This window comes from Taudactylus pleione, unplaced genomic scaffold (genome assembly GCF_031769625.1).
Source record: "Taudactylus pleione unplaced genomic scaffold, aTauple2 ptg000100l, whole genome shotgun sequence".
NCBI lineage: Eukaryota > Metazoa > Chordata > Amphibia > Anura > Myobatrachidae > Taudactylus > Taudactylus pleione.
Genome location: NW_028284502.1, coordinates 769,010 through 795,682, shown reverse-complemented (window position 1 = coordinate 795,682; position 26,673 = coordinate 769,010). Strand labels below are relative to the sequence as shown.

General features: G+C 46.3%; 1 protein-coding gene across 1 annotated transcript in view; it reads left to right on the top strand.

Annotated features, from left to right (window-relative positions):
- The first annotated feature begins 3,203 nt into the window (after window positions 1-3,203).
- The window catches only part of SYT12 (synaptotagmin 12), a 116,247-nt gene continuing 92,777 nt past the window's right edge, over window positions 3,204-26,673 (top strand). The window contains exon 1 of the mRNA XM_088470397.1: window positions 3,204-3,532. The gene's annotated coding sequence lies outside the window, so the exon portion shown is untranslated. The remainder of the gene's footprint in view (window positions 3,533-26,673) is intronic.

The window sequence follows — 26,673 nt, the reverse complement described above, 5'->3', positions numbered from 1 at the left end:
GGACTATCTAGGCTTGTTGGTGCAAACTGAAACATTGCACAGTATGCATCCAGCGTGCTTCTAGTAAACGGGACCCATAGTATCAGAAATTGTGGAAATCCTGAAGAAATTCTCCACTAATCACATTGGCTATTTATGTACAATACATATTGTAAATAAGGGTACATAATTTATTTAGCATGACTTTTGTGCAAATTATGCACGAAGGGACACTGGGCCTGATTCAGCAAGGCATGCAGTTGCGGATGCTCACGCAATCGGTCGATTAATTTCCACTGCGCATGCGTATGCATCGCAATGCGTGTGCGTGAGCCAGATGCTGCGATCAGAACTGCGTACGCAGAGGCTACACAGATGAATGACAGAGTGATTGACAGGAAGTGCCATTTGTGGGTGGTAATGGGGGGGGTGGCCGTGCGAACGCCGTTGCATGGGCATGCATAAATTATACTCTGCACTACCAGATGCCTCCTGAGTACTCATAGCGTGCGTAGAAGTTAGCAATTCCCGAGTGAGGTCTGGATATAGGATATCATAGTAATGGAGGACAACATGTTACTTATAGGTTACACACACTGATCTACAGCCAAGAGAGTGAGACACAGAATTTGGAGGATTTTTTGCATATCAAATGTTTACATCTCAATAAATTAGAGCTACATTAGCGTGAATGTAACGGTTGTTATACTGACAACTATATTAAAACACGGGAAACTTTTTTTTCAATAATTCTTGGTGAAATCTTGTGAGATATGAGTGCATGTGGCTGTACTGGTATGGCAATGTGCAACGTTCAGTGACAGAGCCAGGGTAGTCCACGAGGCAGCTCCATGCCCCCCATTACCATTGATATATCCCTGCCCACTTCTCCCTCCATTGTCCTGGGTTTCTCTGAGGACCTTGCTGGGATAACTTAATGCTCGCAGTCGCACAGCTATTAAGGCTGTACAGGCTAATATGGGCATATTGGAAAACTCAGTACAGGGAAAGTAGGCAAATATGGGCGCTCTATTGTTTGGTGTATCAGTGTAACCCCCAGTAGGGCTTCTTTCTAAACACCTGCACAAAGGAGAAGAGGTGGCAGAGATATATTAATGGTGATGGCAGGTCTTTTCATTCTGACCAGTTATACGACATGCTAATAATAGCCTGAACCTGCCTGTTCATAAATAATCAATCATCGGAAATCCATGTGGATGGGGAAATATTTAGAGCATAAACTTTCCAGGACCAACTCATGATGTTTCTACTGTAAAGATTTTCCACGGGAGCCCAGTTATGCCTCAGTGTGTAATCAGCAGTGACAGACTGTCTGCAGAGCGCTACAGGAATTTTCTTTCAGTTTTGTCAGACAAGCTGAACACATTCTATTACTAACAGTCTCAAAAACAATCATCTAAGAACATCATGTCGACATTCTCATGACATGTCGACATTTGTAATTTCGACATGTCCACTGTCAAGCTAATATAATGAACCCTTATTTACCGTACATAGTGCTTTTCTCCAATAGGACTCAGGCTGCCAATAGTAGCAATTAGATGTTTGTAGTATGGGCAGCATGGATGGCGTAATGGTTTGCGGTACTGCCTCATAGCACTGAGGTCTTGGGTTTGATTCCCACCACGCCCCTAAATGTGTGGAGTTTGCATATTCTCCCTGTGTTTGCGTGGTTTTCCTCCAGGTATTCCAGGTACCTCCCACACTCCAATAATATACAGGTAGGTTAATTGGCTCTTGACAAAGTGTGTATGCGGTAGGGAATATAGATTGTAAGCTCCCTGGGGCAGGGACTGATGTGAGTGACCAAATATTCTCTGTAAAGCGCTGCGGAATATGTGTGCGCTATATAAATAACTGGTAATAAATAATATGCCAACAGAAATATGTCTGACAACAATAATCATATACACTATCATTATCAACATCAATTGGCCCCATTCATCCCTCTTGGGATTTGACTGCTCTGACTATACATAAATCTGCACAGCTTGTGTATACTAGCCACATATATACTAATGATCTCTGGGCCTGATTCAGCACGGATCGTGGCTGCATAATCGCATGTAATGAAGCTGCGTAAATATGCTAATGCCTTCCACCGCTCAGCCAGCACAGGGACGCCCAGGACCGTAGCTAGGATAGTGCGGCCGGTGCCATCGCACAGGGCACCACAGGTCAGGGGGCGCTGTTTGGGCCTGTCAAATTTCTGTTTATTATCATTCTTGCTTGTAGCTTCCTCTTAATTCATCCCCAGCATCTCCTGGCCTCCCCTATCTCTTCCCTGGCCCTTCCCCATGAGGCCTATCCCCTTTTTTGGGTGCATTATGTCCCTTTGAAAAATGAAGGGGGCGCCAATGCTCTTTCTGGCACAAGGCACCAAAAAGTCTAGTTACGGCTCTGGGGACGCCCACTGCTGTTTTCTCATATCCGTAATACATCACAGTCCTGCGTATACATCGGAGAACATCGGCCCCTCACGCACAATTACAGCAGCTCTGACCTGTCTCAGAAATTGCAAGTCTCGTCGCACGCAGTGATTACTCAGGCTGTGTAGGCAATCGCAGTGGCTAATTTATGCACGCCCACGAAATGGCGTTCCAACGGACAGGCACGCCTGCGTTTCTCCAACCACTACCCCCCGTCACCACCCCCCAAAGCTCACAGCCTGTCACTCACTCTGCGATGGATTCCTATGTGTGTCTGTAATCTTAGTGCGATCGCAATGCATACACATGCGCCGTACGCAACCATTGGCCGATTTGCGTACGCGGTAGCGATCCATGCTGAGTCAGGCCCTCTGTCTGATACAATTGTGCGATAATTGTTGCATTTTTGGATCAGTGACTGAGAACTACCACCCCTCAGAGAAATAATATACATTGGATAAATTGATGCTGGCCTTAGCAATGCTAACCAGCAACATCATTTATAATGTCAGGTGTGCAGTTTAATCAGTGGCTGAACTAAACCATTTGTTATTTAAATGGGAAAACAGCAACATTGCAGTATGTGTATTCAGTAACATTACGCTTCGCAGGCTGCAAACCATTTCATAGATGCAGTGATACTGATTGCATTGTCCAGGCTGTGACACTGGTTACATTGTGCAGTGGCTGCATTTAATCTACTGCAGTAAGTCAGTGGGCTCAGGATTGTACCAGTGGCTGGATTGCCCCTACCCAGCAGCAGAGTATAAGAGGATGTTCCTCTATTACCCTGTGCTTCCCTATATCGTGATTCCAGGGGTGGGACTTCTGCAGTCAGTAGGAGGGCTTGAATGAATGCAGTGTGTAGCATCATCACAATCTCCCAAATTACCAACCATCGTTGTGGAGGTGCCCATTGAATGAACACAGTCTTCAGGATGCACGCATGAGAGCAGCAGAGGCTGGCACTGCCCAGGACGTTTGTAGTGTCTCCCTGCCTTGCTGAAACATGGGTGATTACAGGAGTGCATTGTGCCATAGAGGGAGAAATTACATGTGAGGAGCTAAGAGCATCTCTGCACTTTAATTATTCCTGCAGCAAGGTAACCCTTTCATCTCCACACTTCACTTGTTTTCCTGTTTCCAATTCACTTATCATATCTATCAACTTATTCTACTGTTACACTCATATCAGTGGGAACAATCGGCACACAGCTCAACGTAAACATTATGCATCATACATCGATTTCGTTGTTGTTATGGATATATTGTAGAATATACAGTACATATATAGTTGGGGGATGTAGTACATATACACGGTATATGTTGTTTGCTTGTGTATGACAGTGTGACTGTGTGGGCATATGTTCACTGCAACTGAAAAAAGTAATGCACTAAAATTAGTTATTCGTGTATGTGTGAGATATATATATATATATATATATATATATATATATATTCAGTAGTGTGTGTGTGAATAGTAGCAGAGTAACATATATTTTTTTGTTTTATTTTTGCCATTTACGTGCCATATGAAAAAAAGTACAGTAATGTTTACTCTAAAAACATTAATGTTTCAGTATATTGCTTTTCTATTACTTAGGCAATGCTTTGACCTTTACATCCAATCGTACCTAGCATTCACTTATTTGAGTCCATTGGGTAGTACACTGCAGTATGATCCTGCTCCCCTAGACCATATGGGGGTGATTCCTTGTTTAGTGGATCAATGTTTGCACCCAACAGCTACTTAAGTTTTAAATGAGCTAAAATACTTTTTTTTTGCCATCGCCAATATATGGCTGTCAGCTACTTTTGCCTGCAGACAGCAGAGAAACCCCAGTGCAGCATGGCAATTTCCATTTCATTTGACATTTTTTTTTTTTGTCAGAGTCTGCATTAAAACAAAGAGACACAGGAACGTTGCCTGTTACATAAGCACCTACGCTGTGCTGCAGCTTCTGAGCCCAAACTTGGCTCAGTCACTTATTAGATTAAAATCCATGTACACTGCAAGAAGTTGGAGAAGCATCTCCTTACTTCTGTTTGTATTCAATGCATTGTGTTTATTAGGGGAGATTGGATAAGGTAATGTATTAAAATCTCATCTATGGGCAGATTTATTTTCCTCTTTAACATAGGACTTCCATTTTTCTAGTTACTGTTTGATATCTGCTATTTTTAATTTGTCACCGCTGTAGTTTTATATTTCTACATGGAATCAGGCTGCTTGTTTGTATACTAGAGACATCTGAGAGCAGCTATGAGCTATTCACTGTATGCAATACAGTCAGCGGAATGTAGGTCATCATCCTGTGAGGCAGAACAGAAGATGAATGCCATACATCCAGCAGAGACCTGATATCAGTGGCCACTTACATTAGGTGCCTATGGAAAATCTACATGTCTTTAATCCCTTTTCATCTTCACAACAGACACTGCTCAGTGTAAGAATGTGGGCTGTAGGTACAATGGGGTTAAAGCACAATATAAAAGCTGCATGTTTTCCAGGTCACTCAGCAGGTGCACAGGTGTATTCATTATTGGCTGACACTTTTTAAAAGATCCACAGGTGGAGATAATTATTACACTTGCGATTCTTTGAGGAGACATGGAAAACATGCACTGTTAGTGCTCCCTGAGGAATGAGTTTGGGAAACATTGGCCTAAACCACAGGTTCTCAAACTCTGTCCTCAGGACCCCAAACACTTCATGTTTTACAGGTCCCCTCACAGAATCACAAGTGAAATAATTAGCTCCACCTATGGAACTTTTAAAATATGTCAGTGATTAATGAATACACCTGTGCACCTGCTGGGTGACCTGGAAAACATGCACTGTGTGGGGTCCTGAGTACCAAGTTTGAGAGCCCCTGTCTAGCCTAAACACATGTTAATAAATAATGTTAGGTACTAATTGCAATGTGTGTACTTTAGCTTTTGTTAAATGGTTTCAAACTGAGTGACTTTGTGCTGCAAGTTAAATGTTTTCTAACTTTGGGAAAAATGTTTTTTTTTTTAAATAATTTTCATTGAAAGGGAATTTTACACTTTTTTTTTTCTTTTTATATAAAGTCATATCCTATAAATGGATAATAAGGTTTCCAACTTACTGCTGTTCATATGTTTATTGGCTTCTGGTGGAAAAGTATACATACTGAGGTGGTTTGTATTGTAACCAATCTACTTGTGAGCTGGAGATGTTAGCTGTCATGTATGAATTAAATTTGAAAAGCTAATGTAGAAACTCTCATGGTCCCCTACCTGCTCTGTACTCTGCAATAGAACTTGGCAGGAAGCCAAGACTACCTGTGGTACATATTTTTATATTGGTGTAATAATGAATGTTACAGCTTCCTGTAAACAAGTACCCCTAGTACACGTACCACAGAGTAGCTGAGACCCTGCCCAATGACCTCAGTCAGTGGCATTTCTTACATCGCACTGCTCCCCTCATCGCAAGAGCTGATTACCATGGCATGATATTAAGCCTCATTCTTGTCTTCAAATGTACCCACAGCAGAAAATGAATGCAAATGTTTGTAGACCATCTTATTAGCAATTGGAGATATGAATTTACACAAAACATCAGGGTAGAGATCTACAGCTAGTGTAGCTGAAGGAACCTAGGAGATGAAGCTAAACGAACAGAACTTGCTTGATGTAAACTAGGGGTGTGCAGCACAGCACAACACAGCCAGCCCCTATGGACTTTGAAGTAGTGGACACAGCCCCTATGGACAACAGCAGCGCAGCACAGCACAGCATAACACTACTCTGCACTACACTACTCTACACAGCCCAGCCAGCCCTAACTCCCACCCTCCCTCTTCACTGTCCACAGCCGAGTGAGAAAATGGCGCCGACGCGGGTACCTTATATAGGATCCAAAACCCGCGAGACCCGGAAGGCGGGATGATGACGTTTTGCCTCGATTTCAGATCCGAGTCAGGCGGGAAAAGTCGAGCCTGACTCGGATCGGCCTCGGCTCGGGGGGATTCGGATTTCAGAAATCCGAACCCGCTCACCCCTAGTGTAAATGTGTGTAGCCTCAGTATCAACTGAGTTCGGTATATTATTCATACTTGCCAACGTTCTGGTAGCACCTTCTGGGAGGGGTTTGCCAGGTTGGTGCAGAAGGGAGGGTGGGGGCGGCTTCAGTGGGCAGAATGGGGGTGTGTCGGTGCGATTGAGGTCCCTCCCCCTGCTTTATAATGGCGATATTACCGGCATTATAAAACAGGGGGCTACGATGACGCAAATCGCGTCACCGCCCCCTGAACTGCCCACTTTCATGTGCGGGGGGGGCGGCAGCCATTCGGGGGACTTGTCTACTCTTGCGGAGTGCCGGAAGCGGCACCCGATTTTCGTGAGGCTCCCGGGAGAGTAGGGAAGTATGATATTATGTCATCGGTGATAATACCAACATTCATTAGGTCAACATGAGATTGTCGACATAGTTATGTTCACATTGAAAATGTGAGCGGGTCATACTTACCTACTCTCCTGGAACATGCAGGAGACTCCTGAATTTTCAGGTAGAGCCCCGGACCCCCAAAGAGTGGGTGGATCTCAATGGAGGATTGAAAGGTCAGGCCACTCCTGTACACTACATTATTGGCTGCCATACCCCCCCCCCCCACCTCCTGCATCAGAGCAGCTGCTGATCGCAGCATCAGTGTGGAGATGGGGGAAGAGGAGTCACAGAGGGCAATTTGTGTGTGCAGAGAAGTTGCACGGGGGCGGAGCCAGGGGATGTAGTTATGAGGCCGGCGGCTACAATCCCAACACTGTAATCCCGGCAAGGGATTTAACAAAGGTGTTAAATACTAACGCCTATGTTAATCCCGACCCTGGAACGCCAAGAGGACGCCGGAACGATCGTCCTCTGCCCGGGGTGAGTATACACTTAGCTGGGGATGGGGGGGTTAGATTTAGGGACCATAGGGGGGACTAAGGGTTAGGGACTACCCCAGGGAAGGTTGGCGTTAGATTTAGGCACCCCTCGGGATGGTTAGGTTTAGGCACTAATGGGGGGAGGTTAGGGTTAGGCACCCCTAAGGGAGGGTTTGGGGGGGGGGGGAGAGGTAGGCATAGTATACTTACCTGCGCTGTCGGGCAGTCATTCATACTGATTTTGGAGCCATGGTTGTATTTATTCAGAGTCACCTGTCACTGGGCACTGGTGACTCTGCATAAACACAACAAGCTCTGGCTCCACCCCCTTCATGACTGGCGAGTTCAGCTGGTCCCGAAGCTGCTGGGATCCAGAAGGGAGTCCTAACTTCTCCGCACACACAAGTTGCTGCCCCCTCCTCCCATCGCCCCTCTGGTACTGCTACATAAAAAAGGACCATCAACTGCTCTGATGCAGGGATGGGGAGACAGGGGGGGGGGGGGGGGCTGTGCCGCTCCCAGCGCGTGGCACTCCCAGACACGTGCCTGACACACATTGTCATTATGACAGTGCCGACATTTCGTTCTCTCATTGTCAACATTTGAGTTAATATTAATGATGTCGACAGTTTAACCATGTCGACCTTCTGTTGTCAACATTTTGAATGTCAACCTTGTCACTCTAGTCTTGGTGACTGCATCCCTATCAACTATTAACCAAGCAAAAGACTAGACTAGTCAATTGGTCACTGACTGTTTTCAGCCTTGTATGATTTTATTACTAGGCATTGAGTAAAGGCCCCCATACATCAGCATTTGATTGCAGCAATCGTGCAATTTGCAATCGATTGTGTATAAAAATCTTTCCCTTTTTCAATCGATTGTGGCAATTCTGTAATCGATTGAAAAAGGGAAATATTTTTATACACAATCGATTGCACAATTGCTGATGTCTGGGGGCCTAAAGGAGATGGAACCGATTGTTCATGAAATATATATTCCTTATTATCTTAGAGGCTGTATATAGCAATCAGAAAATAGACACTTGTTATCGATTTAAAGCATAGTTGCAAAATATATAAGCAAATTGTTTTGAAATTCTCTACAAGACTAATGCTTGTCTTACCGAAGTGGGTTGCCAAATTAGCTTGGGCAGTTAGCCAAATTCCATATTTCAATTAATATAGTGCCGCAAGGGATAACTTGCAGTTAATTAATTGGTTTCTCTATTCTCTAAAGCATTATAGTAGATACAATTGTAACTGACATCCCTTCACGCTCTCCTGCTAATGCTGGATATTATGTGTTCATGGGTGTGTCACAGGGATGCCACAAGACTAGATGGTCAGTGAAACAGTTAATATCTGGAACATAAATCTGGACACAACACTAAAGTCATTCCTAATACCACATAAATTTCACTAGTCTTCCCATACACTGCAATTTGCTTAATTGTACAGTATTTATAATCCTTAGCAATCAATATTCTGCTTCGTATTATTTTTCCAGCTAATAGTTTTATAAAAGAGAGCTACTGTACTGTAATGTTGTGTATGGCTCAGCACTGCAGAATGCTGCTGGATTTCTCCTAAATTAATTCTTGTAGCTGGAACCTTTCATAACGTTATCTCCAAGATACAGGAAATCACGACTGGATAACTCCCATTTATGGTCTTCCCTTCACAACAAGTACAGTATAGCGATTTAATTAGGCAATTGCCAAGATACAGAAGAGACCACATTTAATCAGTAGCTGCGTCATACAGCAAATCCAGAATCCTAGTTTCCTAAATGGTCATGTCATTATTTATTTCATTTACTAGTAAGAAAGTTTCCCCACTGTGGCTGAATTGCAGCAATGTTCTGTGTGAGTGTACAGCATGGGAGGGCTGCATGCATCCAGTATGTTAGTGCTACTGATAACTGGGCATTTTCACACCCGCTGAACTGTGATCCTGGCGGCATCTGCAGCCTGACAGCAGGGGGTCATTGGGGATGGCACCCACCTATTTATCACATGGAGGGTTAAGGTCAACAATATTTGGGCTGTGGTTGAAAAGATAGAGGGGGTGATTCAGGAACAGACGCTATTGCTACCGCAGCTGCTACCATGTTATTATGGTAATGCAGCAGGAGGCATCGCGCCTCCTGCGTGCATTTCTGATCCATGCTGTGTTCATGGACGCGGCATCAGATCATTTGCAGAGGCCAGGAAATCTCCATCAGCAAAAGGAAATCATGGCCTTTTCCCCCAACCGTAAATGACAGCAGACTGTCAATCACTGACAGTTTGCTGCTGGACTGTACATGCGCAGAGGAGTCACAATCGGAGATGTGTGCTAACCTGATGGATCTGTGACTCTTGTGATGGCTGATGGATCTATGACTCCTCTGAATCAGCCCCAAAGTCCATTAGTAAATACTGATTTATTTATTTTCAAATATTTTCAATTGTCCAAACTGATGATCAGGGCTGGCAGGAGACATATACTGGGGTTCATGGCCAAGCATGTAGGGGTGTGGAGAGTTTGATTTGGAAACACTAGGGTCTCTGCAGATGGTGGCATTTTTAGGCCATCATTGGGGATGTAGTTTCACCTCACCGAGAGAGCTGGGGGCCCACCACTCTGCTCCGCTACTGTTATTTAGACATAGGGGGTACTGATTCTGAGTTGGACACATTTGTGGCTGTATTTGTAGAACTACCCCGGTAGTCATCTTACGACCTTATGCTAATGGGAGAATCCGCTTGTCTAGGCCGAATATGCATCTGACTTCATGTGGAAGACTGGGCTGCCCACTGGGTTTCCATCCCCAGCCGTCATAATCAGTAACGGGACTTACACCCTCCCACAGGTATCCCATCAACATCCACATGCCACAAATGAGCATGGAAGTCAGCCTACTCACCCGAAACACTCCCATGACACCCACAAAATGGATAAATTCCGTGAGATTGAATATTAGCTACCTATTTACTACCCAGAGTGCCCAATTTACGTGAAGTGACCCGTCATAGAAGGGATAAGTCCTTCCGCACTATATATCTCCATGTGTTTGAGTATGTGTGGTGCAGAACATGTGCAGTCGGCAATTGGATCCACTGGATCCATCCACACATGAACTTGCACCCGACCGAGAATCAAGCTCACAAACATTTATAGTTCATCTAGCAAGAAGCAGAAATTATTAAACTGATATACATTATTTAGGTTCTACTGCCGGAACCATAAACTTAGTTTAATGAATTTCTACTTTGAAGTGGTCCTAATGCTTGTCTTTAGCATAATTTGATACTAATACGCATACATCAAGACATTTTTAGAATGAAGTATCTGCAGCAATACAATGATTCTTCTGCATTCATTAATCTGTTATTATGTGCATTGACGTTAGTGCACAATCTCCATATTTTACATGGGCTAGCGGGTCAATATATACCCTGAGATAATGTCATCTTGAGCTGGTCCATGGCTGATTTAGGAGATTCTGCAGAAATGGTATTGATGTCTGCAGCAGTCCTGTTTTGTCAGCTAATCTCGCCAGACATCCTATAGATTACTCCATTCCTCAAAATGTCATTTTGAAATTCCCTCGAGTATTCTAGATGGGAGTGTGTGTGTGTGGGAGGAGGTTCTCTGGGATATCCCTTGTTAGGCATACTGTGCATAAAACACTTTTGCAAAATGTGGAGGCTGAATTATATTTGATAATTGTGTTGAACGCTGAATAGATTTCCTTAGCTTAGGACAATTAAGCTGTAATACAAAGCTAGGTATCTTGTGGCTTCTCCCACTTGTGGTAGTACTACTAGTCCCAGCTTCTCAGCTTGACATTTTAGGAAATGTAGTACAGGTTGAGTCTTCCATATCCAAATATTCAGAAATACAGAATGACTGGGATAGTGAAACCTTTGTTTTTTGATGGTTCAATGTACATAAACTTTGTTTGAGGCACAAAATGATTAAAACTATTGGTATAAAATTTCCTTCAGACTTTTGTGTATAATGCGTATATGAAACATAAATTAATTTCATGTATGTACACAAACTTTGTTTGAGCCACAAAAGTATTGAAAATGACCTGTAGACTGTGTGTATAAGGTGTATATAACACATAAATGCATTATGTTTTTAGATTTGGGTCCCATTCCCAATATATTTCATTATTATATGCAAATATTCCAAAATACGGAACTTTACGATATCCAAAATACCCCTGATCCCAAGCATTTTCGGATATGGGAGACTCAACCTGTACCAAAAAAAGTGAAGAAACACGTGGTACCTGAACTCTCTATAACACGTCACAGGCATGCACGGTCACGGTATGTTTGTAATAGTAGTCCCACAACAGCTGCTAAGAGGGCGGGACTGTTGCTGGTGACAATTTTGTTCATCTTGTAAGGTGCCTTGAGAAGTGCTCGGCTGCCAGCATTCTCTTTGACGCACGTGATGTCATGTTCTCAAATGTGGTTGGGGGCGGGGAGCAACGAGGGTCTGCCCAAAGTGCTAAATGCCCTGGTATGGCACAGTTTACTTAGTGTGATAGAATGCTTCTTATATTTTTTGTTTATTATCATTTATTTATATAGCGCGAAATGTTAAGTAAATACAATATATCAGGCGCCAAACAGTCACTGATCAAGTGGAAATATACAGGTGATATATGCTGCCGCTTGCCACCTGGGAATAATTGCCAATCTTCCCAACAGTAAAAATGGAACAAATTTAGGTGGAGAGCGCTGCACAGACACACATGGAATCAAAAGAAGTGTAGTAAATCACTATTTAATAAACAGTAATACACAATAATATACCTAGAGTCTACTGATACTAGAAGGTTAATGTCTGGAATAGCATGGTACACTGCTAACATAAATAAACAATGTAACAATACCAATGGATACAATAAAAAATGTGAAATAGATCGTAGATAAAAATGACTGAATAGTCCCTCCTACATAAAAATAAAGTCACTAGTAGGACCGTAGTGTTTGTCCATAGAAAAAAGATATTTGTATATGCTTATGGGCCACACTCTATATGAAGTAGTGGTGGCTTAGCTAGGTGAATGAATCAGGACAATTGATGGCTGTTGTTAGCTGATGAAATGTCCACATATATTGCACATACTCACAGCGTTTCCTCAGGTAGACAGATCTGTCACTGCCGCAATGGATATGTCCTCCGGCAGCACAGTGGGATCGCTGTTCCTACCAGCTGTATATTAGCCCTGCGGTCAGTGCTAGTACCCGTCCTCTCCTGTGGATATGTCTGTGCTGCACCAGTGTGAGCCGTGTCCTCACAGCCGAAGTCTGCTGTGTTGTAGAGAGGAGGTCCTACACCACACAGGGCGATGTTATCCTGCCTTTTTGTTAAAGCCGCTGCTAGCGGTGAAACGCGTTAAAGGGAACACGACTGTTCAATTTGTGCACTCCCACATCTCTGGAGCTGTTGCATACTGTCCCGTGGAGCCGCTTACACCGGCGCCGCTACTCCGCATTGTCGGATAGCTGACACTCCTGACGTGACCCACTTTCCCCCCCACCCACACCACTCTGTCTTCCCTCCCATCCACCCCAATCTGTCTTCCCCAATACCTACTGATGTGTGTTCTCCCATTGTGCTAGTCTGTATTCCCTCATTCTACCAATCTGTTTGTACCCACCTGCACTGCTGTCTTCCCGTGCCCATGCTTGCTCTGTTCTCCCAAACCATGCCACTCTGTCTCCCCTGCATCTGCACCACTGTTTTTCACCTATCTGCATCACTTTGTCTCCCTAATCCGCACCACTGTTTTCCACCCATCTGCATCACTTTGTCCCCCTAATCCGCATCACTGTTTTCCACCCATCTGCATCACTTTGGCTTCCCTTCATCTGTTCTGCTTAAACTTTCCCCCCTCTCCACGCCTTTCTGTCTCCGCCATCCACCCCACTCTTAGCCACTCTGTGCAGCTCTATCTTCTGCTCCGATCTCCGTTGCATAGACTGCATGTGTGTTTTCCAATGAGCATACAACTCTGTGAATTAGCAGCTCCACCATTTGAGTGACAGCAATCTCACACTGTGAGAGTTCTGAATCTATAGTTAACCACAGGGTGTGATGGCATACCATATCTGTATTGCGCATAGAACACGTCCATTAAGGAGTCAGCCGTAATGATTGGAATTTCATTGCTTTTTTGAGTTTGAGTGGCAGAAATTCAGTAGGTTTTGTGAGACTTCAGATCATGTCTAAGAAGCCTTAATGGGACATGTGAAACTGTATGGTTTTTTTTGTCTATGGAATTTCATTGCTTTTTTAAAATTTTATTAACTATCAGGATTTGGAGGAGCAAACCGGGCCACCTGCATGGGAGAAGGGCAACAAAATGGTACACTAGCGCAGGTGGAGGAGGGACCGGCACACAGGAGGTGTTTTGGGGGTGCAGAGTGAGAGACGGCTGTGGAGGCGGGCTGCAGGTGTGCGGGGTAGTGGCAGCAGTGGGGGTGTGGAGCATTGGCAGCAGCGGGGCACTGCACAGGGGCATCAACTGGCAACAGAGGACTCACCGAAACTGGGCATGCATCTGCGAAAATAAAATCAATAAGTCACAGATGCATGGACGTATCAGTGAGATCCATCTATGCATCTATGTTAAAAATTTAATATGTGTAAAATAAAAAAAGCTTTTCACTGCCAGTCCTGGTTGTGAAAATACAGAGGAGAAAAAGCATAGGGGTCCCCCGTATTCAGCACAACCAGCACCGGGCTTTTCAGAGCCAGTCATGGTTGCCCGGGTTTATAGTGTTACCACATGGGGGGCGGACAGGCCACCGGGGGCCGGAAGGTTTGCCTGCTTTTTGGGGGGACCGAGAGCGTCACTTAATTTTTGGGAGGCTCCAGAACGAATCAGGAGGGTAGGCAAGTATGGTCTACAATCTTTATCTGCCCACTTTCATTAAAATTATTATTATAGCCCATTGTTGTCTGTTTTACTTAGATACGAGTTTATATGACATTTTTGCATCCATATTGTAGTGATGAGTTTTGCTTAATGGTGGAGCTGAAGTTGTCATGTCAGTTACTTTTGCCCTCTGTGAGTGACCTGTCACTATAAGATCGATAGCTCACTGTTAACCAAGCATTTAAACAAAGCGGATTGAACTTACGTCCATTTTTAACTCTGGCCCACAGCATTTCAAAATGAATAAGACAAATTTTGTAAATGGGGTCTGTATACAAATCTATCGCTATAATAAAATGCATGAGTGAAATTGACATAAAAAAAAGTCTTGTACTCCTTCTTCAGTTGTCTTCTTCAGCAGCTTTTCAACAGCATCCTGCAGGGTCGGCTCGCTCAGTCCATACTTGCCAACTTTTTAAATCTCCTTTCCTGGAGAAGCCCAGAGAGGAGACGCAGTTGGCCACTTTGGGGAGGGGGGGGGGGGTGAGGTCGGCTCATATCATTTGGTCCAGTTTTTCCACGCCATTTAAACCTGCGCCATCCATACCTAGCCACGATTTCCGGCAATTATATCCTCATCCTGCCCACTTGACTATGATGTGGGCTGGATGCGGGCGATCCGGACACGTTTCCAGGGTGAAGGGAGCTACCTGAAAAATTTGGGAGCCTCCTGTAACTTCCAGGAGACTATGGCTCAGTCATTGTAGAATCATGCAGGTTTCCCATACAGCAGCGTGGTTTGCAAAACAATATCTTTCAGGAGCTTTCCAAGTTGCATCTATAACATTACACCTCCCTAGATTTATTGGGGTTGATTCTGAGTCCTATGTGGATATCCGCAGAAGCCTGATTTAACTTATTCTAATGTGAGAATCCATAGGGCTGTTGCAATGGTTAGTGCGCCTGCAAGCAAAAAATCCATGCGACCCATTCATTATACACCTTCCCCCACAACCATCCTCATTTCACTGCATGTACTACTCAGAATAGCATGGAGCTTTAGAGACATGCCCACGGCACTCCCACAAGTCAGGGCGATTCCGTGTGCTCAGATTGTTGCCACTTAGGGCCTGATTCAGGATGGATTTAGTTTTTTTAATTTTCCGCCTCCAGGCAGCTCGCATAGCTGTTGATAACCACCCACAGCTTGTGCGAGCGGCCTGGCGATGGTCGTGATTATTGCGACCATCGGGCTTGCAACTAAACCCTGTGGTAGGGTCTCGGCACCCGCAAGTCTGAGTGGACTTCCCGCTCTAATAGAGCAGGAAGTCCACTGCTGACATCACGAGTGATGTCAGTAGGGCCACCCACAAACGCCAGGTGTTCCTAAGGGAATGCCTGCGTTTGTGCAGCCACCCCCCCTCCCCGCCTACAAAACGGGGCGAGCTGTCACTCACCATCGACAGCCGCCCTGTCTTGTAGCAAGCCCCGGAGCGACTGAACTTCAGTCTGAGGCTCGAGCATGCGTACGCCAGGGGCCAAACATCGACCCGCTATGCGCTCTGGAGTGGGTCTGAATCAGGCCCTTAATGTCCTCCCAGAAAAACCTATTTCATGGAAAGACAGGTCCATCTGAGCTCCGTATGATGGATATGCGCAAAAATGTGTAAGTCTGCGCTGTATGCAAAAACTTGCTGTTTGCGTCCATTCAAAATGATCCCTCTGACTCAGCCCCATCATCTTTCAATATAAGCTTTTATGCTTGAAGCTGGAAACATTGACCAAAGCCAATTGCATTGTTGTTTTCTTTTTTTTTTCTTTTTGTCTGAATAAACCAATGTGATTTTAGTATTATTATTCTTCTGCATTTAAGAAACTATGATTTGCAGTTTTCTTTATTTTGCATGGATTAATTGATTGTTACCTGGTTTACCTATATCTGGTGTGTTTTCAACAAAATTTCAGTGTTCAAGTATGGACTCACTAGACTGTCACTCTAGGAAGAGGACCAAAGAAGTGATCCCACTTCCCACAGCACAGCAGTCCCCATCGGATTCTACGGGGCTGCGTCATGCCCGCATGCACCAAGCTCCAGAGGTTATAGCTTGTGCCTCCTTGCCAATGCCATCAATACATGGTATTGGCTATAAAAGGCCGTTGCAGAACTCTTCAAAGAAGCATTCTCCTTTCCTTACAACTTGTACATGTACAGACCAATGGCCTCTCGCCCTCAATGTCTTTATTGTCAATGCTGCCCACTAACATGAAGAGACAACAGCCAGCAGCTTCTTACCTGTGATGTGGTGACTGTAATGGGCTGCCATAGAAGCATGAGGCTATGCTTTAAACCAGTGGTTCTCAAACTCTGTCCTCAGGACCCCACACAGGTCATGTTTTGCAGGTCACCCAGCAGGTGCACAGGTGTAATCATTACTCAATGACACATTTTAAAAGGTCCACAGGTGGAGCTAATTATTTTACTTGATTCAGTGTGGAGACCTGGAAAACATGCACTGTTTGGGGGGTCCTAAGGACAGAGTTTGAGAACCTGTGCTTTAAACTAAAGATGTGTCCTCATACATCTAGCCTCTGTACGCCATGTGGTGCGACTTGCCTGGCGTGAGTGAGCCGCCAGGTCCCGCGTTACTCTGCTAGTTCTGGGCGTGTTATCTACATCTTTTTTTTGCTGAAAATGCATCTTACTTGCAATGTAATGCAACTAGGATGCACCAGCAGCAAAGACGTATTTAGAATGATCTCACTGGGGCTCTAAGCAAGGCACCGATTTTGGGGCCCCCCTTCCTCAAACAATCCATAACACTATATTTTTATTCCTGATTTATTCCCCTTATATTATTTGTCATCTTTCCTCCTTTATACTCCGCTTTTTAAAAAAAAATTCACAATTGACCAACCTCTTTCTTGGCAGTTGTAGAGAATAATGCTGGGTACACACTGACAGATATATTGGCCGATCAATTGATCGACCAATATATCTGGTGCCCGTCGGACAGTGTGTATCAGTGGGATGTAGTCAAGTCAAGGTCTCTATGCAGACGCTGAAATCCCGACAAGGGACTTAAGTTAGGCGTCGAAATATCGACGCCTATCTTAATCCTGACGCCGGAATCCAGGAGGACACGTGCCCGAATGAGGTAAGTCCCGTTCTGTTAGCCGCAGGGGGGGGTTTAGGGCAGATATCGTGGTTAGCGTTAGGTTTTGGGTGATTTTACTAGCCCTGTTATAGTTATTTATTTGTAATATATGTATTTCCAATTGTTTACTGTATAGGCCTCATCGTCAGGTCATATGCTTGTCCCCCGGCTGGCTAAGTGACCATGGGGTCACTCAGGTCATGGAAGTCGTCCGTCGCAGATGAGGAAAATAGGTCGACGGAGAACCTGACCTCTTCCCTCCCCCCAATGGCAGCAACACGCCTCTGTCTTAGGAAACGGAAGCCATGTCACTATACCCCCCACCTCCGGCCAACAAGCAGCAGCAGACTGTCAATCACTGCCGCTCTGTGTACGACCACGCGGACTCGTTCAGCAGGTCACTTGTGGCCAGCACCCCCACCCTTCGCGGACGGCACTTTCGACTGTATGCAGAGTTTTATATACCTTGTGGTGCGTCTGTCCCCTATCCCTATGATTGGCTGGTTACACTTACTAATCATCATTATCCGTGCCCATCAGCCTACACTTGCAAAAGATGCACCTGGGAATAGGCATATTTACGCTTCTCACCAGCTCTGTGGCTGCAGTTCCAACAACACCTCCTCATCTCTTGTACTTGCGTATGCTTGGCTCATGCCCATTTTTCCACTTCCTCACGCAGGTAGAAAGATAGGGTCACCTTCATGCAATTGCCCCCCCAGGCTAAAATTTGCCAGCCAGCCCCTGATCTCCCCGATATAGAAAGAGAGCGAGATTTTAGATGTGGCTTCTCCAAAAGTACTTCTAGTGCTGCAGTAAGGAAACAGAATATTACTGTAGTTAGTGTTTATATTTTTTCATATCATGCCTGGTCCCTGGGTGCTTGGTGCACAAAAATACCCCCCCCCCCCCCCGTGGATGGCACAAAAGTCAAGTGTGCTAGTAATTGCAATCGCAAAGCATGCTCACTGACAACATGTAGATGCCCACTATCACTCTTTCATGTCCGCAATGCCTTGCAATACATCAAAAACATCAGTTACATCGGAGCAACTTGCACATTTAAGGCAGGTCTGACCCTACAACTAAATTGCTAACTTTCCTTCACGCAGTGAATGCTCAAGCTGCATATGCCATCACAGAGGCTAATTTATGCACGCCATGCAATGGCGTTCAAATGCACTGGCACGTCTGCGTTTCTCCGACAACCCCCCCCCCCTGTCAACACCCACAAATGGTACTTCCTGTCAATCACTCTGCGATGGGTCTGCATAGTCACTGCAATCACAGACCCGATCGCAATGGTGCCGTCGCGTACATGTACGCGCACTGCGATGCATGCGCAGTGAGAAACAATTGCCCGTCTACGTAGGCTTTAGCGGTTGCGATCCTTGCTGAATCAGGCCCTCAGTTGCACACAGATATACAAGTGTTGCATATTAAATTAATCCGCACAGTCTGCTGCTGCGTCCTAGTCACTTCGCTTTGGCAAAAATAGACGCAAAAAGACGCCTGGTGCTAGCAGAGTCTCACGGCGCCTGGCGCACCGAGAGGAGCTTTTTAGAGTGACTGCAGCAAAGATGTATAAGAACACATCTGTAGGTATAGCAAGGGGCACGGCTGAAGGGATACCTAGGAGAATCAGTATATAATACAGCTGTATGTATTGCTGGTGGACTGAATACCGACGCTGGAAGCCCGAACCGTCAGGATCCCGACTGGGGCTGGTAAGTACCCTAAACCTCCCCTCTCCCCCCTAACCGTAACCCTTCCTTGCCTGACCCTAACCTCCCCCCGGCGATGCCTAACCCCCCAACCTGCAGCCTAAACCTCCCGGGGGGGGGGGGTGCTAACCCTCACTGCCCCCAAGTTATGCCTAACCCGAACTCCCCTGGGGGTGTCTAAAACCAGGGCTGGCCCAATGCACAAACCGAATGTTCGCACCCAGGAAAAAATAAAGGGGCATGGTTTAGAGGTAAACATAATACACCCCCACCCCACATGATAATGCGCAGCACACCCCTCAAATAACAATATACCACACCACATAATACACCCCCACTCCTCAGATCACATTAATATACCCACCACCCCACATAACAATACACAGCACACTTCTCAAATAACATTAATAAACAACCACCCAACATAACACACCACCACTACACAAGATAATACACCCCACACATCTCAAATAACAATAATATACCCGGACCACACCACATAATACACCCCCACCCCTCAGATCATATTAATACATCTCCACTCCACATAATACACATCCCTCAAGTAACATTATTAACCCCCACCCCACATAATACACAGCACACCCATCAAATAACATTAATAAATCCCCACCCAACATAACACACCACCACCCCACATAATAACACACAGCCACGCCACCCCTCAAATAACAATAATATACCACCACACCACATTATGCACCCGACCCCACATACTACCCAGCACACTTCTCAAATAACAATAATATAACCTCACACCACATATTACACCGCCACCCCTCAGATCACATTAATATACCCTCCACCCCAAATAATGATACACCCCATACCTCTCTCAAATAACATTAATAGAACCCCCCCCCCTCCCCTAATACTTACCACTACACCTGTAGAAGGCTGTCACTAGTCTGGTGGTCTCGTCACAGTCACAAACTGCTAAGCCCGACCAATGTGCTGGGTGCATCTCACCCTAAATAGCACCCTAAATGCAATGCACAGATTTACCCCCCACACACACAAACGGGAAGCAGTCAGGAAGCCGGTGGACGCAATGCCGACCGCCGGCTTCCCAACTGTCTAATCCCAGCAAGTGTCAAATGTCAGGCGTCGAGATCCGGACGCCTGTCATTAGTCCTATACTGGGAGCCTGACACCCGACTTACCGATCAAATGTAAGCCGAGCGTAGACAGCCGCGGGGGGGGGGAGGGTTAGGTTAGGGGCTCATGGGGGGGACTTATGGTTAGGCACCCCCCGGGAGGTTAGGGTTAGGCACGAGGTAGGGGGGGGGTTAGGCACCCCTGGGGGGAGGTTAGGGTTAGGCACCCCTAAGGGAGGCTTAGGGTTAAGGGGTAGAATTAGCTTAGTTGTACGATCGGGATTTCCTCCTCTGTCGGGCTGCAGCTGCCGGGATTAGAACCACCAGCCATGCGGCCAGCAATAAATCATACTGAGTCCCCACAAACACCCACACCCTTACTAAATGCAATATACAGCCTAGCTTTACCAAATGTACAATGTACAGATCCCACCACCCCAGCCTTAGCAAATACATGGTAGAGATCCCCACCACCCCAGCCTTACTAAATGCAATTTACAGATCCCCCATCCTTTCTCTACAGCAGCTACACTTATAGCTCTTAAGCAGTGCTGCCTCACTTCTCTGCTCCAGTCCTTCAGGATCCAGTACAGGCGGCTTCACACTGGTTCTCTCTCCCGCTCTACAACTGTAAACTGAGGCTACACCCGTGTACCTCAGTCAGGCGATTCGGCCGCGGCGGCCGCCTGCTCCTGTGCAAGCATGCTGCTCCTCTTCAGCTGAGTACTTCTCCTCACAGGTAGCCAGGCACACAGAGAGCGTGCGTAATGGGTGGTCCGGTGCGGCGGAGAAGGAAAGTTGTCTCTCTACTTCAGTGTCTTTTCCTGCGCGGCTACTCATGGTGGCGCCATCTTCTGGCTGGCGCTCTACGCACCTGCGTAGTCAGTGTAACAGGCGGGCTGGGCCCTGCCTAAAACTAACCCTGAAAGCTAACCGTCCCCGCTTACCTAGGTTCGGGATCCCGAGCGTCGGGATTTCGGCATCTGGCTAAAGATAGGCGTCTGTATTTAGACACCTATCTTTAGTACAGAGTCGTCCTTCCAGCGTCGGGGTTCCGACGTCCGGAATTCTGGACGCCGGTAAATGAACTGCGGGCCTGATTCAGGCCCACTCGCGAGTGCACAGCGCTCGCAAGCGGGTCAATGGTTCCCCACTGCGCATGCCGGGGCTGGCTCCGGCGTGCGCATGCGTGAGACCTGGCCAGTGACTGGCGCTCCGTCACCAAATCGGGGCAGCTGTCGATTTTGATTGACAGCTTACATCATTTTGGAGGCGGGTAGGTGGGATGGCTGGCCAAACGGAGGCGTTCCCGAAGGAACGCCTGCCGTTTGGGGGCGACCCCACTGACATCATGAGTGATGTCAGTGGTGAGCTTCCGGCTCTATTAGAGCTGAAAGCTCACTGGGGCTTGCGGGAACAAGACCCTACCACAAGGGTCTCGTCGCAAGCCCCGATGGTTGTGATCAGGGGCGCAGAGAGGGGGGGGGGAGCGGGTACAGTTTGCCCGGGCTTCCAGAGGGGCCCGGCGGGGGCCCGGGTCTGGCGCCGCCCCCCCTCACTTCCTCCCTCCCTCCCTCCCTCCCTCCCTCTGCAGCAGCCCAGCACACAGCGTGAGAGATTGCTTGCGGCTGCTAAGTAGCAGCCGCAAGCAATCTCCTATGCCTGAAGGGGGGAGCGATCACACTGATCGCGCCCCCCACTGGCTTTGCACCGGGCTGAGGGGCTCCCAGCGCCCCCTCCCCGGCGCGCAGCTGCAAAATTCTCTCTACGCCCCTGGTTGTGATGGCCGTGACCATCGCGACCATCACCTGGCCGCTCGCTGAAGCTGTGCATGGTCACCCACAGCTTAGCGAGCAGCCAGGAGGTCGTTTTTTATTTTAAAAAAAACAATGACGCCCTGATTCAGAGCGAGCGCTCCCAAAGAGCGTCCGGCTCTGAATCAGGCCCTGCATCCCCACCTAGGGTAGCAATACAACTAGAACCCCTCAAATCTATTACAAATTTTTTGGCAGAATTGATTTAATCGTGAGCGATGAAATCACTTAGTAAATAAGTTGGTATTACATTTTTAAAAGAGAGGATAATGGGGACCCACATGTACAGTAATTGCAGTAACTTGGCCGGAATAAAATTGCTGATGATATTGCCGCTTTACTGTTATTTCATTTGGCTCCAATTGCCGAAAATGTAAAATAAGCAGGACTCACAAAGAATGCTGTATCCCGTCTTCCAAAAACAGGTTAGCTGATGGCAGCTGAACACTAGTAGGCTATCACATTTTTGTATGGTCCTTGTGTCAAAGATTCCTGTACTTGCTTTTAAGTGTCTGTTTTATGATGACTTTACAGTAGAGAATGAAGCCCCAGATGTAGGCATTCAAACAAGCCTGTTGGCTAGAGCTTCAATTGCATAAATCTATACTTCAGAAGCTGGTATTAAGCGGCACATCTCTTCCTTTGGAGACTGCTCAGTTGTGCCAGTTTGTGCTGCTTCAGCTGCTGGATAATAAGATTTTCTTCTCTGGCTGCAAGAGAAAAAGTGTCATTTTTACTGCTGTGCAATAAATGTCTTTTTTTAATGGAATTGAAATAAGGGGCAAATGTACACTGGCTACATTCATTTCACAGTTTACAAATCAAACATTTTCTGCCACCAGCGTGAAGCACATTGAATCATGAACATAACTGACTCATTACCAGAACACAATTAGTTAGTTCAGCTGTAACACACCTCAAAGTTATAAAGAAATCAAAATGGAACCCTGGAACCATTGGTTGGCATTATGAAATTATGGGCACACAGATGTACTAATCCTTTGGGGCCTATTCATGATTTTAATTATCGGACCCTGATAATAAATATTATAACTCGCTGCGGATTCCGGAGCAATTCATCTTTGCTCCGGCACGATGACAGCTGATGCAAAAATAAGCAGCCCGCGAGCGGCTTCACTGCTCCTTTTCGGAGCAGTAAATCTTCACCCTCTTCTCCCTTTGTGACGGGAGTGCGCATGCCCTAGCTACTGGTCACGCATGTGCACAAAAGCCCCAACGTCCAGCAGAAAGGAGCCGGACAGGGGCGGAGGAATCTGAAAGGATCCCTCTTCGCCACCCGGGACTCCTTCCCATAGGAAAGGAGCGGGTATCAGGAGCATTCACCATTCCAAAGGTGGCGAATGCTCCTGCAGTCAAGCTCCGAAAATATAATATTTTCTGACCTTATACAGGGATACTATCTTTCTCACTGACCCAAAATCAGACAACCATTGCTCATTCCATGATAGGCACAACACCAAGCAGGGGAGAAAAATCACTTAATAAGGAGAAGTAAACACTTCAATCGCTTTTAACTGATGCCCACCAATTGCGACCTCACCCCCTCTGCCTCCTGATTCATCAACTGGTCACATCCACCTCCAGAGTCTAACTGAGAATCCGGTCCTGTGTGTCTACCCTGTTTTATGCCTGTGTGTTATCTGCAAAAAGGCAGATATTATCTTCAATGCAATTAATAATGTCACCAATAAAGACATCGAAGAGCACTCATCCAAGTATATATCCCTGGGCCACTCGTTCCTTCCTTTCAATGTTCTCTGTCTACTACAACTCTTTTCATCCACTCTTCAATCAATACCTTATCCATTCAAGCACCTTTAAATCCAGTCCTAAGCTTTCTCATTACTTTAGTAGTTTTCGGTGTGGGTACCCCTTTGGCACTTCCCCCTCTTCCGTGTCATGGACTACCCCGTCCCACCTCTCTCCGGGACATAAACTACTCACCTGGATGGCCAGGTGACTCCAGGTAAGAAGTATATGTCCCGTTGAGAGGTGTGGACAGGGTTGTCCATGACCCTGTGCTGGCATCTGCGCACGTCTATGGGTGTGGGACAGTGTCTAAGGCCTTACTAAAATAGAGATATGCTGCTTGTTAAACTCTGCTTTGATCTATTGCCTTAGGGAGTGATACTGCAGTGCACTGCTGATTGCAGACTCCTGATGGTCAGGAATCTGCGCATGTGCCAGACATGTGCAGTACGGGTCTGCGATGTTGCGTGCAGTCCGGCAGAAGACTGTTAGTGATTAACAGTCTGCTTTCATTTCTAATTCATCCACTAGGGGACACTGGACTTCATGACAGTAGGGTATAGACGTGTGCTAAGTAGGAGCTGGCACTTTAAATGTAAAAAATGTGACTAGCAACTCCACCTCTGTACCCCCATCCAAGCTCAGTTTTAGTTTGTGCCCGAGGGGAGCTGGTAGTGTTATACACTTCTCCTAAGGGTTATGTCTTTAGTTTTATTAATAGCGCTGCTGCGCTGAAGATAATGAATGAAAGAGGGCAGGCAGTGGCTGCCACTACCTGTCTGCATCATTGGTGCTCCCAGGTGGACTCACTCGCAACAGCTCGCAGTTCGCCTGGGGTCCCTGACTACAGACACCAGTGTCTCTACAAAGGCGGTTCTACATGCCGCTGCATCGAGGTCCTCCACTAGTAAAACCGCCACCGGCAGCGGAGGCAGTTACGTGAGTATAACCTGGCTCCCCGACTAGCGGGGTAGCCAGCTTCATTGACTGTGTTTTATAACAGCAGGTTGCTCTGAGTAGCATCATTCTCTGTGTGAGATCTTCCTCACACAGCGCGCTTCACAGTTCAGATTAAGCGCCATATCCGGGGGGTAGGGGAGCCTAGCTCCAGAGTCCTGCTCCTTCCTCCCAGCGGCCTCAGCGCTTCTCTGATGCATGCTGCCGGCCATTACTCAGAGGACACTGACTGCTGCAATAAGAAAAAGGCTGCTGCATGAGACTGATAGCCTGACCTAAACCTGTAAGTGAACAGTGGGGTTTAGGCTTGTCACAAGAGCATTTATGGCAGAAAGTAACAACTTTCACTTCAGTGGTTGCTTATTAATGCCTAGCGGTCCTTATCTAAGCCCTTCTCTCCTGCCTCTAAACTTATCTCAGTTTCTTCCTGTCCTACACTTTACTGTTTTTTGTGTGGAGTCTGTATGTACTATGGCTGGATGGGGCTCTAAGTCGTCTCAGAAGTAATTTACCTGCACAAATTGTGCTGAGAAGTTTACGCAGGGGCAGTCATCTAACTCCCTTTTGTGTGACAATTGTGATCCTGAACAACAAGCTTCAGGGATGTCCGATCCGCCGTCTTGGTCGCTGCAGTTTGCATCTGTTATGTCGCATCTCTCTGCTGAGCTGGAAGCTTCTCGAAAGAAGAGACAAGCTTCCAGGTCAGCTACTCTAGAGGAACAAGCATGGGCGCAGTCCTTAGTTAAATCAATGGAAGGGATCACAAAAGCCATGGCTCAATCCCATGCCACGGCAACACGACCCTCTCCACGGGTCTCAAAAAGAGATGGTTGCCCTCAGTCCTCCAGTTGGATGACTCGGAGGAGGAGAATATACCAGATCTAGAAGAGGGTGAATATGCTCCAGATTCGCCTGAAGAGCTCCAAGAGGAGCCTGAGCCTGTGTCCGAAGGGATAGAGGTGTTAATTTCTGCAATCTGCCATGTATTGCAGATAAAGGAGGAGGACAAGGGTCCTGCACGGCAATCTTTCTTTTTAAAGAAACAAAGACAAGCTACAGTACTACATTTCCAATTTCAAAAGAATTGGATTCTCTTCTGATTTCAGCTTGGGAACATCCTGATAAAAAATTTCAGATGTCCCGGTGGTTATTATCTTCTTATTGTTTTCCTGCAGATAGCAGAAAATCTTGTGAGACTCCTCCTACAGTAGACCCTTCGGTCTCGCGTCTGTCTAAGAAGACTACACTACCTGTTCTGGGAGCCACGTCTTTGAAGGAGACATTGGACAGGAGATTAGAGAATACTCTTAAATCTATTTATACAGCTGCAGGGGTGACTCTGCATCCTGCGATTGTAAGCTGCTGAACTAACAAAGCTATTGAGCTTTGGGCAAGACAATTGGCTGATGAGATGAGAGACCAGCTATCGGTGGAGAAACTTATTCCTTTGGAAGAGCATAAAGGTGAAGCTGCGGCTTACCTTGGAGAGGCATCCAAGGACGTTTACAATCTTGCCTCCAGACCTTCAACTCTGGTGGTTTCAGCATGCACAGCGCTTTGATTCTGAATCCACCTGCCATTTTTTAAGCCAAAGAAAGCTGTGGAAGCTCTTCCCTTCACAGGAAGTGTCTTATTTGGAGCGGAACTAGATAAATGGATTTCTCAGGCTACTGGGAGTAAATCCACTTATCTTCCATCTGCGGCTCTGCCTCCTAGAAGATCTTACTCTGGACCCTTGTTTTGGTCCGTCCGTGCCCCAGGACGTTCCCGTAGTCACTTCAGAGGAGGACCTACAATGTCCCGTGGTTCCAGAGGACATGGCAGAACCGCACCAACAGCTACACAACAGGAGGTTAAGGGCCTGATTCAGAGCCACTCGTAAGTGGCAGCTCGTTCGCTCCGAGCGATGTTTGCCCAAC